General features: G+C 39.4%; 1 pseudogene; it reads right to left on the bottom strand.

Moving 5' to 3' along the window:
* LOC130861616 (acyl-coenzyme A synthetase ACSM1, mitochondrial-like) overlaps positions 1-14,382 on the bottom strand; it is a 35,451-nt pseudogene that overhangs the window by 10,045 nt on the left and 11,024 nt on the right.

Below are 14,382 nucleotides of genomic sequence, written 5' to 3'. Positions count from 1 at the left end.
TGATACTTGCATAAAACATATTCTTAAACAGCAATGAAAATCAACTATGGCATTATGTAAAAACACGAACACATCTTAGAAACATAATGTTGAAAAAGGAAGCCAGGTATTACAGAAAAATGTATGACTACATGAACTTCAAAAGCAAGGAAAATAGGGATATTTCCTTAGGAGGTAAACTATGAAGGAAAATAAGACATGAACAGCATAAAAATCAAAGAGAGTGGATTCCTTTAGTGTTGATGAAGAGGCATGGGCTGGTCTCTGGGGTACTGGCAGTGTTCTATTCTGTGACTTGGGTGAGTGGTTACATAGGTGTTTTATTTTCAACGATTCAGTAATCTGTAAATGTGTATCTTAGGTACTTTTCTGTAGGCTTATTTCACAACACAAATGTTTAAAAAAGAAATCCACAGTTATGCAAGGCTCACTGAGTGTTTCATTTGGTTCTCTGAGTCCTGTTTAAAGAGCTAATTAGACTGGGTGCTAATTAAAACCACCAACACTTACACCCCCCCCCCCACACATACATACACACACACACACACACACACTAACACAGAGTATCCTCAAAGAACCATAGTTAAAAGCATTCAGACCGCAGTGCATGAGGTACTTAAAGTCCTACCCAGACATTCTTGTTACCTGCCTCAGCCACCTCTACATACCTGGTGAAATTCTGCTGCAGAACCGTTCGAAATACAGAGGGTGCAGCAAAGCATCTGGTAAAAGGGTATTTGAAAAATGTCTAGGACATGAGGAGAGAAGAAATTTTAGTTTACAATTAAGATTTACAGTATGGATCTGTTATTAGTATTTTAATTCTGACCTCCCCTCCAGGAGAGCCCATTTATTCATTTGTTAGTTCTTTTAGTCTGCCTAAATTGAGCATGAATTTCCTACATAGCATGTGTCAGGTACTATTGGGGGAACACAAGGAAATCTTTGTTGAGGGAGTGGGCAGAGAGGGAATGGAGGGAAAGTTTTATTTTGTGAATTTATATAGTAAATTTTTAATTTAACATTTTTGGTTTTAGTCACTATCTCCTATCTTTAGTAAGAGAGGCTGAAACTAACTAAATTTAAAAGTTTATTACTAAAAATTCACAAAAGAAGTAAGTATCAAATAAATTAAACATTTAAATATTCAAATACTGGGTTTGGGGTAAATTTGTAGAATTAACACTTTGAAATAATGCAAGCTTAAAATAGACTGAGACTTTGGGGCCACCTCTTGTAGGCGAAGGAAAATTAGACCTGGTGGGGAAAGGGGAAAGGTGGATTCAATGCTGTTTGTGCAGCTATAAGCCTCAGAGCCTGGCAGGATTCAATCAGAAAATAATGATGGAGAGGGAGGTACTGATATAAGGGGAGGGTACGACAAACGGGAGGCGCCATTTCAGGCGCTGGAGGGATGATCAGACGGACTTAACCAACCAGCGTAAAAATGTGGGAGAACTAGCTCAGAGAAGACTGGACGGTTTTGAGAGCCACCTGAGTAGATGTGCCTGCTGGAGAAAAGGAAGTGAAGGAAGTTGCTTAAAAGGGAGGGAACATGTCGGGCAGAGCTTTGGAGGACTGCCGTGTTGAGCAGTAAGCTGTGGGAAGAGGAGGTGACTGCAGCAAGGGGAGAAGGTTCAGTGGAGCAATTTGACCTTAAGGCAGGAAAGACAAGGATGGGTCAACGTCTATTAGGGTAAAGGGAAGGTATTTTAGGAAGAGGAAATTTGAATACGTTTGTGGACTGAGTGAGCAAAGCCAATGAAAAGTGAGAAATTGCAAAGAGAGGAGAAAAGGTTTAAGGAGTTAAAAGATTAACAGAGAGGGGCTCCGGACAGAAGAGCAGGGACAAGAGCAGGACCAGCAGCAGCTGTCGGGAGGGAGCTGGACCTTGAGAGGTGAAGGGGCAGGGCTGCCTCTGAGATAGAAAGCAGGGGAGTGAGCAGACACCCAAAGACAATTTTCAGATGAAGACACACGCACTACATGGAAGGAGTTCACGCTGGTGACCAGTTATCATCATGATCTCTGCATGCCAGCAACAGCTACCACTCATTGCCTGTTTTCTCTGTGCCTGTTTCAGGGCTAAGCACTTTACACACCTTTCCTATATCAACTCATTAATATTCCCAACCATTTTGGGGAGGTGGTAACCATTAAGACTCCCATTTTACAGATAAGGAAACTGAAGCTCAGAGTGATAAGTAAACGACTAATAAACTCAAACATGGGATAAGAAACTATACCTGTCATATTCCAAGGCCTCTGTTTCTAACACGTCATTTAATTGAGCAGCCACACACACACATTTATACTCACACATTTACACACACACTTATAGACACACATTTATACTCACACATTTACACATACATGCACATTTACACACACACACACACACACACACATACACACCTGGTACCTGGCCCTGGTAAAGCCAGGATCCAGGGTCCAGGAGACCTGAGCTTGTTCTGGTTGCTTTCATTTCTCCAAATGTATATCCTACTTCCCGAGTCCACAGAGTCTCATTCACAGGCCTAGGGACAAGTGTGGAACATGTGTTCTCATCAAGGTTGCATCTTCATATAATTCTGATACAATGATTGATTCAGTGCTCACACTTTGAGAAAGCCAGAGCCAGGGCATGCTAAGAGGCTAAATAAAGTATTTCTCAGTTGGGTCCAGCTTTTGAGCTCAAAATGAGTTTCGTCTGGAAGTTCGTTGATATTGAAATGTTAGTCTTCTTACCAGTACAATGACCTTGGGGTCAAACTGGGGCAGATGATGGATAAAGACTGTAGACCCTGACGCCCATGGTTCAAGCAGGCACTCCAGGACAGCAACAGCCCAGCCTGTGTCTGACATGCACCAGAAGCTATCAGAGGTCTTCAGCTGCAGTAATTTCCTGCTAACTCCAGAATAGGGTGGGCATCAGATACTATTCTAACTGCTATACTATCCTCCCCTTCTCTCCACCCCTGTTCCTCCAGGGTTTGGCTGTTCAGTTGTTATCGTTAGCACAGATACCAGCTGTGTCTGGTCCCTGATCTGGTTAGCAAGTTAGAAACTATATAGAATGTGGTCTGGTTTGAATATTACTAGCTGGGGGAGGGGGAGAAGGGAGAAGAGTTTGGTTTAAAATTGATTAAATGGTTAACCCAGCCATGGTCTGTGTGTTTGTTCCAGGTTACGGCAGTGGCCTCATGTGACTTGGTTCCAGGTATTAGTTTTCCGTAACAGCTCATGATTGGGAAACCACATGCCTGATCTGTGCACAATTGAGGAGAGGAGAGGTCCTGTCACGTAAGGTCACATTCCTGGAGCATTTTATCTTTCCCCACCAAATGCTGGAAGCACTGACAGGGACACAGGGGCTTGTCATTTGTGTGGTTTGCAGAATGCCTGATGTTTCTACCCACATCTCCTCCACACCTCCTGTGAAGGTGCTCAGGCAGGACCCAGATGTGCCTCCTTTGTCATTCAGATGCCTCTGTCAGCCAACACTCAAAGAAAGCCTATACTTCTCACACACCTAGGGGTCTGAACCAAAGAGAGCAGCAGGGATAAACAGGATGGGATCAAGTCCACCAGCAGTTCCTTTCCTAGCACATACACATACATGCACACACTCGACCCCAGATCTGTGGCCCAGCTCTTACATTGGTGCCTTCTTTCCTACCATGAAGGGAAGCAAGGTCGCACCGCATGTCCGTGGCTGCGCTTTGCCATCTTTGGAAAGCCTGCGGTCCCACTGGTGAAGAAGATGACCACTGCGTCCAAGGTCTTTGACTTAATACAGGTGTGATCTGGAGATGCTGATCTGCAAAGGAATTCAGTACAAAAGTACAGAAGTCATGTTTTCTGTTTTCCCATCCTCTGGGGAAGAAAAGAAACATGAGTCTTGGAGTCAGACAATTGGGGTTTGCAACTCCTAGCATTATGCAGCAAATAAAGTTTATGGGTGACTCAAAGCGCTGGACTGACATTTCTTCATTGTAAGAAATGTGGAAATATGATGAATTATGTTTTAATTTAACAAACACTGAAATAGTATTTCCTATGATTCCCAACAATGCTGTAAATGATTTACAAATAAGAACTCATTCAATCTTCAGAGCAACCCTAAGAGGTAAATGCTGCTTGTATGCCCATTTAGCAGATGAGGAAACTGAGGCTCAGAGAGCTTAGGTAACTTACCTGAAGACGTATAGCTAGCAAGTTGCAGAGCCAGGATTCAAACTCAGACAGTCTGACCCATACAATATGCTTTTAGTCACACTGCTAACATTGTTTATACACAGACTAGCTTTACAGGAATTTAACCTCACAAACTTGATGTTGAGGGATGGGAAAGAGAAAGCTGGGAGAATAAACTCGGCCCTGGCATGAGCTTGAGGTGGTAGGTAGAATCCGTAGTTCCTGTTTGCCTTGATTGTTGGAGAACTTTTCCTAGACTGAGGGTCTCCTTCTTGAGCCTATAACTATTTTAAATGCTAGCTTCCTATAGGGTTCAGTCAGAGAGACTGCAAGCAATCCCAGTGCTGGGGGAAGCACTGCCTCTTGTTGAGAAATAACACTATACTAACTCTAGGCAATTTGGGGGAGTTTTAATGAGTATGCTTTGTTTAAGATATTCATTTAATTCTCTGACTTTAGAATCTAGCATCAGATGTGATTTCACTAATAATTGCCTTTTGGGGATGAAGTAAAGAGCTTTAAAAACAGTGGAGTTACTTCAAGAAAACAAATCCAGCATGGTTTGTGTGTGATATGAAAAATACCCGAAGGCTTGCAGAATCAGAGTTTTGGGGGTGGAGCAGGTCTTTCTTACCTTCAACCCTTCCCTAACTTTCCCTTCAAGGTGTCCCTATAGGCACCCGCCCCCTAGGAGATGGAAAGTCCTTGCTCCCAAAGCTGCCTGTAATTTTTCTTTCAGTCTCACGTTTCATCTTAAAACTTCATCTTAACCTGTCATTCAACTTCTTTCAATGTTAAACTTATATAAATATTTCAAATTCCCCAGCTACAAAGAAAATGCTACACAATACCCCTCTGACTTTACACATCTCCTTTGCACAGGGCTGATTCTATTTTAGTGAGAGAGGCATAGAAGTTCACTTTCCTTATTTTATACATAAAATAATTGCAGCCAAAAGAGGAGAAGGAACTAGCCCAGGGTCCCACAGCAAATCAGTGACATACCTGGGAAGAGAAGCTCAGACTTGGTGAGCTTCCTCCCACTGGCTGCTTCTCTACCAGCGCTTGGGAGTGAGTGGTCTTCTCCTGCCATTCCTCAGAAAGCACATTCATCAGACAAGAAACTCACTTAATCAGTGATCGGAAGTCCAGCCACACTTTATGGCTGTGGTCAGACACCAGGAGCTTGGTTTGCAGAGCAGGACACTCAGAAGCCACAGAATCCACCTCTGGGGCAAGAGTATCTGTGGTCATGATGCCCTTGGCTTTAGACACGGAGTCGGTAGAGAATGTCCTTGGCCTTCATCTGGGTGGTCCCTGGCATGAAGATGATCCCTAGGGATGAGAAAGAAACAGTTTGTTGTGGTTTCTCTTTCACAACCTCACAACCATGGGCGTCAGACCTGGTTTATCTGCAGAGAAATCCACTATCCTCTGGCTGTGCTAGGTGTGGTCCAGAGCATCAACACCCCTAGGACACAGCATCTCACACCCCACCCCAAGCGTACTGAATCAGAATCTGCATTTTTCTCCAAGTGATGTCTATGCACATGAACATTTGAAAGCCTGTCCTAACCTTTTCTGCTCTAGATGGATCTAGCCAGTAGACAGGTGAGTCCTTCTTTACACAAATTTACAGGAAACCTGGGAAAGACACAAGTAAGACAGTGTCCCTGACACTGCCTCCCTGCCCCCATTTTTCTCCTCTCACTTCTTTCTCCGTCATCTTGGAGCTCTTGTCATCTCTTGCCGTCATTCCTCTTGTCATCTTGAATTTCCTCTCTTTCCTGCATTCCACATACCCAGAGTTAACTGCAACGTCCTTTGAACTTTCCTACCTTCCCTTCCATTCTCCATCACCAACAATTACTTCAAGTCTTTGTGTGCCCCAATTGGATTCTAACTTCTCTCTCCACCAGGTGCCATGTCCTGAATCTTCCTACTACCCCCTTTCCATATTATTAGCCTGCTTAGACTCCATGGAGCACTGACTTTTTCCCCTCCACACCTCTTCTCTTCACTAACACCTGTGCCCTCTCTCCAGGAAAACACCACATCCCCACCCTGACACCCATGTGCTGTGCCCATTCTTGGAATTTCCACCTATTTCTTCTACTCCTCTTGAATTCTTCGTATCCCAAAGATCTCAACTCATGTCTTGCATTTCTCATGGACCATCTCTTAACTATACAGATGGTATGCCTTCTCTATAATTCCTCAGCCACTGCTGTTAGCTCTTGACCTTGGTGGATTCATCAACTACTTGTGAGAAAATATGAGAGAGAGAATGTATGAGCAAGAGCATGGCATGTTGTGTGAGCATGCGTGATAGAACAACTGAAGTGATTCAAAAAAGAACCCATGAGTCCCATACTGATTATGTAGATGAATGCATAGATAAGCAATTAGAAGGGAAAGGAAAATCTCTGCAGAAGAATGCCAACTTATAAATACACAGGGAATGATATAAATGGAAAATCCTAATGCAAAACCACGACTGAAATATTCAGTTCAGTCAAGAATCATCACGGGATTCTCAAACCATAAGGTGAAAAACAGTTGGGGAACAGGATGGTCACATAGTCCCATAAATATCACATGACCGGGTGCTTATTCAATACAATGGAAAAATGCACATTTCCAAAGGTGGATACGACCTTGCTAAAGTGATAAAACTATATCACTGATGTTAGGAGAAACCAACTTTATATATTCCCGATGTGATGCACCACGAAAGACACAATAGTGCCCTTCTAGTACTTGTGCTGAACATGTTTAACCTGAGTATAATCATGCAGAAGGAGTCAGAGATGCCAATTTTGGGAACCTTCTGCAAAACAAACTGGCTTAGACCCTTCGAAAATGTCATTGTCACGTAGACAATGTAGAAGGTAGAGAAACATTCTAGATAAAAGGAGACTGAAGAGATATACCAACTAAATGCAATGCATGATCCTCAGTTGGATTTTTTTTAAATCTTTCGTCTGCTTTTTAATTTTTTGGCTGCTTTTTAATTTTATGGCTGCTTTAATTTTTTAGCTCTTCGTTGCTGTGTAAGGGTTTTCTTTAGTTGTGGTGAGTGAAGGTTATGCTTCATTGCAGTGCACGGACTTCTCATTGCAATCGCTTCCTTTGTTGCACAGCATAGGCTCTAGGTGTTCAGGCTTCAGTAGCATGGTGCGAGGGCTCAGCAGTTGTAGCTCGCAGGCTCTAGAGCACAGCCTCAGCAGTTGTGGCTCACAGGCCCAGATGCTCCGTGGCATGTGGGATCCTCGCAGACCAGGGATCACACCCATGTCCCCTGCAATGGCAGGCGAATTATTAACGACTGCAGCAGCAGGGAAGTTGCTAGATTTTTCATTTAAACAAACAAAAAAATGGTATAAAGGACATTATTGGGACAATTGAGTAATATTGACTGTGGATGTATATCAGGTAGCTATATATGTTGGCCAAAAAGTTCGTTTGGGTTTTCCATAACATCTTTCAGAAAAATCTGAACAAATTTTTGTCCCAACCCATATATTGCATCAATGTTAAACGTCTTGTGTGACACCTCTACTGTGGTGATGTGCAGGAAAGGTCTTGGATCTTAGCAGATGCATGCTCCAGTGTTTATCTGGTGTTTGTATGTGTCACAGTGTCTGCTAATGATTCTTGAATGACTCACTGAGAGAGAGGGGCTCAAATATGGCAAAACAATAACCATTGATCAATCTTACAAAAAAGTAAGAATGTCTGAGACTGTGGAAGAGAAAGTGTGTGTGTGTGTGCGTGTGTGTGTAAGAGAGAGAATTATGACATTTTGTTTGTGGGAGCATGTGTATAAGGGCAAGAATGAATGAGAAGGAGTGAAATCATATTTGAGGGAGTCTCAGAAGAAGAAAGACGTGAAGAAGACAATGCTGGGGGGAAGGGCAAGCAACCAGCATCTCAGGACCAGTTGACTCCAGGCAGCCCTGAGGTCCATGTGGGTCACTGACCTGTTCAGACTCAGCCCACGGTCACCAGCCACCATTCGGGCACTCGGGGCCGAATCAAGGCTAGGTGGTCTCCCTCCTGGAGGCCACAGGTCTGGGTGAAGGTGTTGGCTGCACGACGGGTTAGGTCTGTCATCTCTCTGAAACTCCACTTCACTTCATCCCCTTGATCATTCACCCACCACAGGGCTAGGTTTGGACCTCTCTTGCCCTCCTGGTTAGGATCATATGCCACATGTTATTTCCTGCTTCAAAGGAAAAGGGCACTAATTTGGCCCATCCACTACCATATCACATTCCAGTGTGAGTGTAGCTCAAGGTCTGAGATCCCATTTCCACACATTTATAGAGCCAAGAGAGGTTGGTGGGAGGTGAGATCCAGCCAACTTCTTCTGGTCTGCTGTAACCCTCGCCTCTTAAGTCACATAAAACCATGAATAATCTTCATGTCACTTATTGAAGATTTAAAATTGCATCCCCCCATGTGTCTGTCTTAGTTCCATATGGACAGTAGGTTACTCTCTGTGCCTCAGTTTTCTTACCTATGAAAAGGGTATAATAATACTACCTAGAATGTAGTCAAGTTTAAATCAAGTATTTTAAAAGCCTAAGTGTGGATAACAGTGCCTGGCACATAGTAGGTGCTCAATAAAAATACTGTTGTGGTTGTTGTTATTACAACAAAATTAAAGAGGATAATTTAATTCCTGAATATTTGGGGAAATTATTTTTAAAATTATGGTACCTGTAGAGGTGGAAGAAGTCAGTGTTGGAAGCTTCAGGCTTTTTTCCGCCCTCACAAAAACATCAAGTAAACAATAGACAAAGATAGCTTCCTCAGAACTTAGAAACAGTCACAAATCTGCAGCAACCAACAAATGCCCAAACAATAAAAAGTCATAATGAAAGTGGTAAGAAATTTTGTAGTGTTTTTGCATGCTCTTTCACCACCTCTTCTGTGATGTGGTACAGTGTAGTCAGGAGGCAGCCGCCCAATTCCCAGCCCCTCCCCTAGGATAAATGAAACATACTGGAACTTATTTGCAACATTCTGGCTTGTCTGGAGGCTGCTTTAGAAACTAGTTACTGTCTTGACTGACTTGGAGCTCAGAAGGGAATGATGGCATATTGGAGGTGTCTGAAAACAGTGACAGATGTCACAGAGTGTGGAAATTGTAGACCCGTGGTTACCTAGGGGTAAGAGACTACAGACAGAGAAATAATAGAACATCTAAGTCCTCAAGAAAACTCACATACGAGACTTTTAAGAAAGTTAAAACATTTAAAAGCAGCCATGTATTTGGGAGAACTGCAGGAAAAAGCACAGGCCCAGGAAAGACACATGCCAGAGAAGACCTGAGATACCTTACATTTTCATATTGGGCAGATTACTGAAGGTCTTTCCTTGCATGGAGCCAGTCTGCAAAGACTTACAGAGGTGGCTATTTTCTTTTTTTAATCCCAATTTTTAACAACAGATCACAAGGTCTACAAAGAAAAAGAGAAGCAGCCTATTCAAAATAACAACAGAAACTGACCCTAAAGAGACATAGGCTGCATTTACTAGACAAAGATTTCTAAGTGACTCTCTTATGTATGCTACAAGAGCTAAAGGAAAACACAGACAAAGAACTAAAGCAAATCAGGAAAAGAGTACATGAACAAAGTGAGAATATAAACAAAGAGATACAAATTATACAAAGGATCAAAGAGAAATTCTGGAGCTGGAAAATACAATAACTGAACTGAAAACTTCACAAAAGGACTCAAGAGCAGACTTGAGCAGGCAGAAGAAAGAACCAGTAAACTTGAAGACATCATTAAAGTGATTGAGTCAGAAGTGCAAAAAGAAAAGTAGTTCACTTTTCCACAAGAAGAAAAGTGAACAGAGCCTATAGAATTTATGGGGCACAAAGAGACCAGTATGCATCGTATGGGATATCAGAGGGAGAAGAGAGAGAGAAAATGGAGCGTAGAACTTACTTGAAGTAACAACGGCTGAAAACTTCTCAAAGGTGAGGAAAGCCGTAGAGAGACAAATACAAGAGCCTCAGTGAACTCCAAGTCGGAAAACCCAAAGACGCCCACAGAGAGACATTACAATAAAACCACAAAAGACAAAGACAAAGAGAGAATCTTTTTTAATTTTTTTTATTTTTATTTTTTTATTTTTTTGGGGGGTACACCAGGTTCAATCATCTGTTTCCATACACACATCCCCGTACTCCCTCCCTTCCCCGACCCCCCCCCCTCGAGTCCCCCCCACCCTCCCTGCCCCAGTCCTCTAAGGCATCTTTCATCCTCGAGCTGGACTCCCTTTGTTATATAACAACTTTCCACTGACTATTTTACAGTTGGTAGTATATATATGTCTGTGCTACTCCAAAGAGAGAATCTTAAAGCAGCAAGAAAAGAGTGACTCATCAAATGTAAGCAGTTCTTAATAAGATCACCAGTGGATTGGAGACCATAAGGCAGGGGATTATATACTTAAAGTGTTAAGGAAGAAAAAACTGTCAACCAGTAATTCTATATAGCGCAAAATTATCCTTCAAAAATGAGGGAATATATACATAGGGCTGAGTCACTTTGTGGTGTACCCGAAACTATCACAACATTGTTAATCAGTTATACTCCAGTATGAAACAAAAAGTTGAAAAAAAGGAGAGAGAAATTAGGACATTCTCCAATAAAAAACATTGAGGGAGTTCATGACCCTTAGACTTTCCCTGCAAGAAATGCTGAAAGGAGTTTGAGTTGAAATGAAAGGACATTAGAGAGTAACCTAAATACAAAAGTATAAAGTTCTTTAATAAAGTTAAATACACAGACAAATATAAAAAGAGAATTGTTATAATTTTGGTTCATAACTTCACTTTTTATTCTTTCACCACATGTAAAACACAAAAGCATAAAAAATAACTATAAATCTCTGTTAACGGGGAGGCAATATGTAAAGATGTCATTTATGAAATCAATAACATGATGGGAGAAGGTGTGAGGTAACTGCAGAACAGTAGGGTTCTGTATGTGAACAAAGTTATGTTGTTATTATTTTAAAATAAAGTGTCCTAATTTAGAATGTTACATGTAATCCCCATGGTAACCACAAAGACATTATCTACAGAATGTACACAAAAGGAAATGAAAAGTAAATCAAAGCATGTCACTATAAAACATCAACTAAACTCAGAGGAAGGTAATAAAGGATGAACTGAGGGACACAAAAGCTGTGACATCAAGGAAACAGTTAACAATATGGGAATAGTAAGTCATCTTTATCAGTAATTACTTTAAGTGTAAGTGAATGAAATTCCCCAAGAAATAGATTGGCAAAATGGATAAAACAACTCAGAATTTTATTATATGCTGTTCACAAAATTGTTAATTCCATGTGATGGCTTATGATAAAACCAATCCAAAAAACTTTCAGAATATTTTTTGCAATAAAAAACCTCACAATACAATATTAATTTAGAAAAGTAAACCCATATTTACATTAGATATAAATTTATGTAATAGTATGCATTCATTCATTCCATATATATTTGTGAAGTTCTCACCATTTCTTGGGCACTGCTCTTAGACCAAAAGGATACAATGGTGAACAAGACATACATATACACATGTAAGTAAATGGTTTTAAATGTTTATGGACAATTTTCATTTACTTGTTTAAATCAAGTCTTTTATTTTCCCCAAGTAAAAGAATTAAAGTTGTATTTTTGCTTGTTGTTTTAATTCCCAAAACAAAACATATTCAGAATAAAAGTTCAGACAATGCACAATTTTATTAAAAGAAAAATTTCTTATAAACAGAAACGTTTCTTCAAATTCTTCATCACATTTTCACTCCCTGAAGGTCAACACTGATAATTGTTTGGTGTATAATCTTTCAGCAATTTTTTTCCCACACATGTGCAAACATGATCCTGCCAACTTTGCCTCATATCTCACCTGAGATAATATTTATATACATACATACACCCACAAATCTATCTATATATACATATATATATATATAATATATATACACACATATGTACACACACACACACATATATATACACACTCATATCTATGGAAAAATCAGTGCTGTGAAAAAATTCTCTTCCAACCGATTAAGGAAATTTAGCAAGTACAAATGACTAGTTGTGCACTGTCGATTTAAGGGGAACAGAATAGGTAATATTTCTGTAGGAATTTATAAAATGATAGAAATTCTGGGGTATCAAGGTGAAAAGAATTGTTGCTTTAATTCAGACCAAAGTTTAGACGCAGCTTTTGTAACTTGAAGAAGATTTTGCTTAAGCAATTACGGGTTTTTATGCTCAGAATTAATCTGATAATGTGATATTAAAACTAACATGTTTTCAAGAGGATAAAACACAACCTTTTAAATGAATATGACATTTAAGTTTTATGCAGTGAGATTTGAAGCCAAAGGAAACTGAGAAATAGATTTAAAAAATAAAACACTAACTCAGCAATAAAAAGGAATGAAGAAGTAATACACAAAGAAATATGGATGAATCTCAAAAACATGCTGAGTAAAAGAAACCAGACACAAAAGTGTGCATCCTATATTATTCCATTTCTGTGAAACCTTAGGAAAGAGAAATAAAATGTCTAGGACAGCAAATAAATGGCTACCTGGGGCTCAGGGAGGGGTGGGTGGGTATTGACTAGAAAAGGACAAAAGGAAATTTTTGAGGTGATAGAAGTGCTCTAAAACATTAAAATTTCACTTAAAATGTGTGAATTGTATTCTAGGGAAATTATAGATCAATATAGTTGATTTAAACAAACAAAAATCTACATAGTTCCTCCTTGTTAATCTCTACCTAAAATATACTTTAAAGAAGGAAAATTGGAAAGGTAGACCAATTACTCATGTGATTGATGAATGACATGATTCTCTCTGAATGTGAAAACACAGAAGAGGTTATTGCCTATAGAAAGGGCTTGCTTTGTTTTTAATTAAAATGAAATACATGTCGAATTTCTATAATTTCTGTAAATTAATGCCAGAATATGATAGATTTCATAGAATTTAAATCCTAGTTGACATAGATAAAACACTTTGCCAACAATGATATAATTCATATTCTTTTCCATTGCATTTGGAATATTTACTAACCTCCAGAAATTTCAAAAGTCAGAGTATGCTTTTTGACCACAATGGAATTAAGCTAGAAATCATTAACAAAAAAAGACAATGAGAAACTCTCCTCAACTATCAGGAAACTAACCAATACATTTCTATGTAACCTATGGCCCAGAGAAGAATCAAAAGGCAAATAAAAACTATTTTGAACTGAATGGTAATAAAATATGACATAGCAAATTTGTATAATGCACCTAAAAGGAGTGCTTAGTGAGAAATTTATACTTTTAATGCATATATTAGAAAAGAAGGAAGGCTGAAAGGAACTAAAAAAAGAGAGATAGCATATTAAATCAAAAGAATGCAAAAGAAATGAAATCATGGAGATAGCAGGCATCAATGAAATGGAAAGCAAATACATATTGGAGAATATCAGTAAAACCAAAACTGGTTTTGGAAAGACTAGTAACATTGGTAAACTCTTAGGAGGACTTCTCAAGAATAAAAGAGAATAAACATATTAACAATATCAGGAATAAAAAAGTGCACATTATTACAATTCTTGTAGACATTAAAATAAAAATAAGAAAAATATTAATAACTTTATGTCAAAATATCTGACATTTTGAATGTAATGAACAAATTGCTAGAAAAAATTAACTATCCAAAGTTGATGAATAGAATTCTTAATAACCTCCTATGTATTAAAGTTAAATCCATTACCAAAAGCTTTTTACAGTGAAAACCCCAGATTTTTTGTCTAAATATTTTGATAGGCATGCTAATGTGTTGAGTTTGACTTGAGAAGATGCTGCTTTTTGTTTTTTTAGGAAAACAGTGATAATTTTATTTCAATTATTTCTCAAAACAACAAAAATTAGTGATAACTTTAAAATTCTTTATCAAAGCACTTAGAAGAGCACATATTAAATGTTCATTAGATATGTATTGAATAAATAAATAAACAACTCTGGAATATAAATAAGGAATAATAAGGAATTTCAGGGTTTAAGTAAATCTAAAGATGACCCCAGTCACCATTGGGCCAACACCAGCTCTAGGTGCCCCCAGTCCCCATGGCCAGCTATCCCAGGATCC

Source organism: Hippopotamus amphibius, chromosome 9 (assembly GCF_030028045.1).
Source record: "Hippopotamus amphibius kiboko isolate mHipAmp2 chromosome 9, mHipAmp2.hap2, whole genome shotgun sequence".
NCBI lineage: Eukaryota > Metazoa > Chordata > Mammalia > Artiodactyla > Hippopotamidae > Hippopotamus > Hippopotamus amphibius.
The sequence above is the reverse complement of the archived record's forward strand: the minus strand, read 5'-3'. Positions and strand labels throughout refer to the sequence as shown.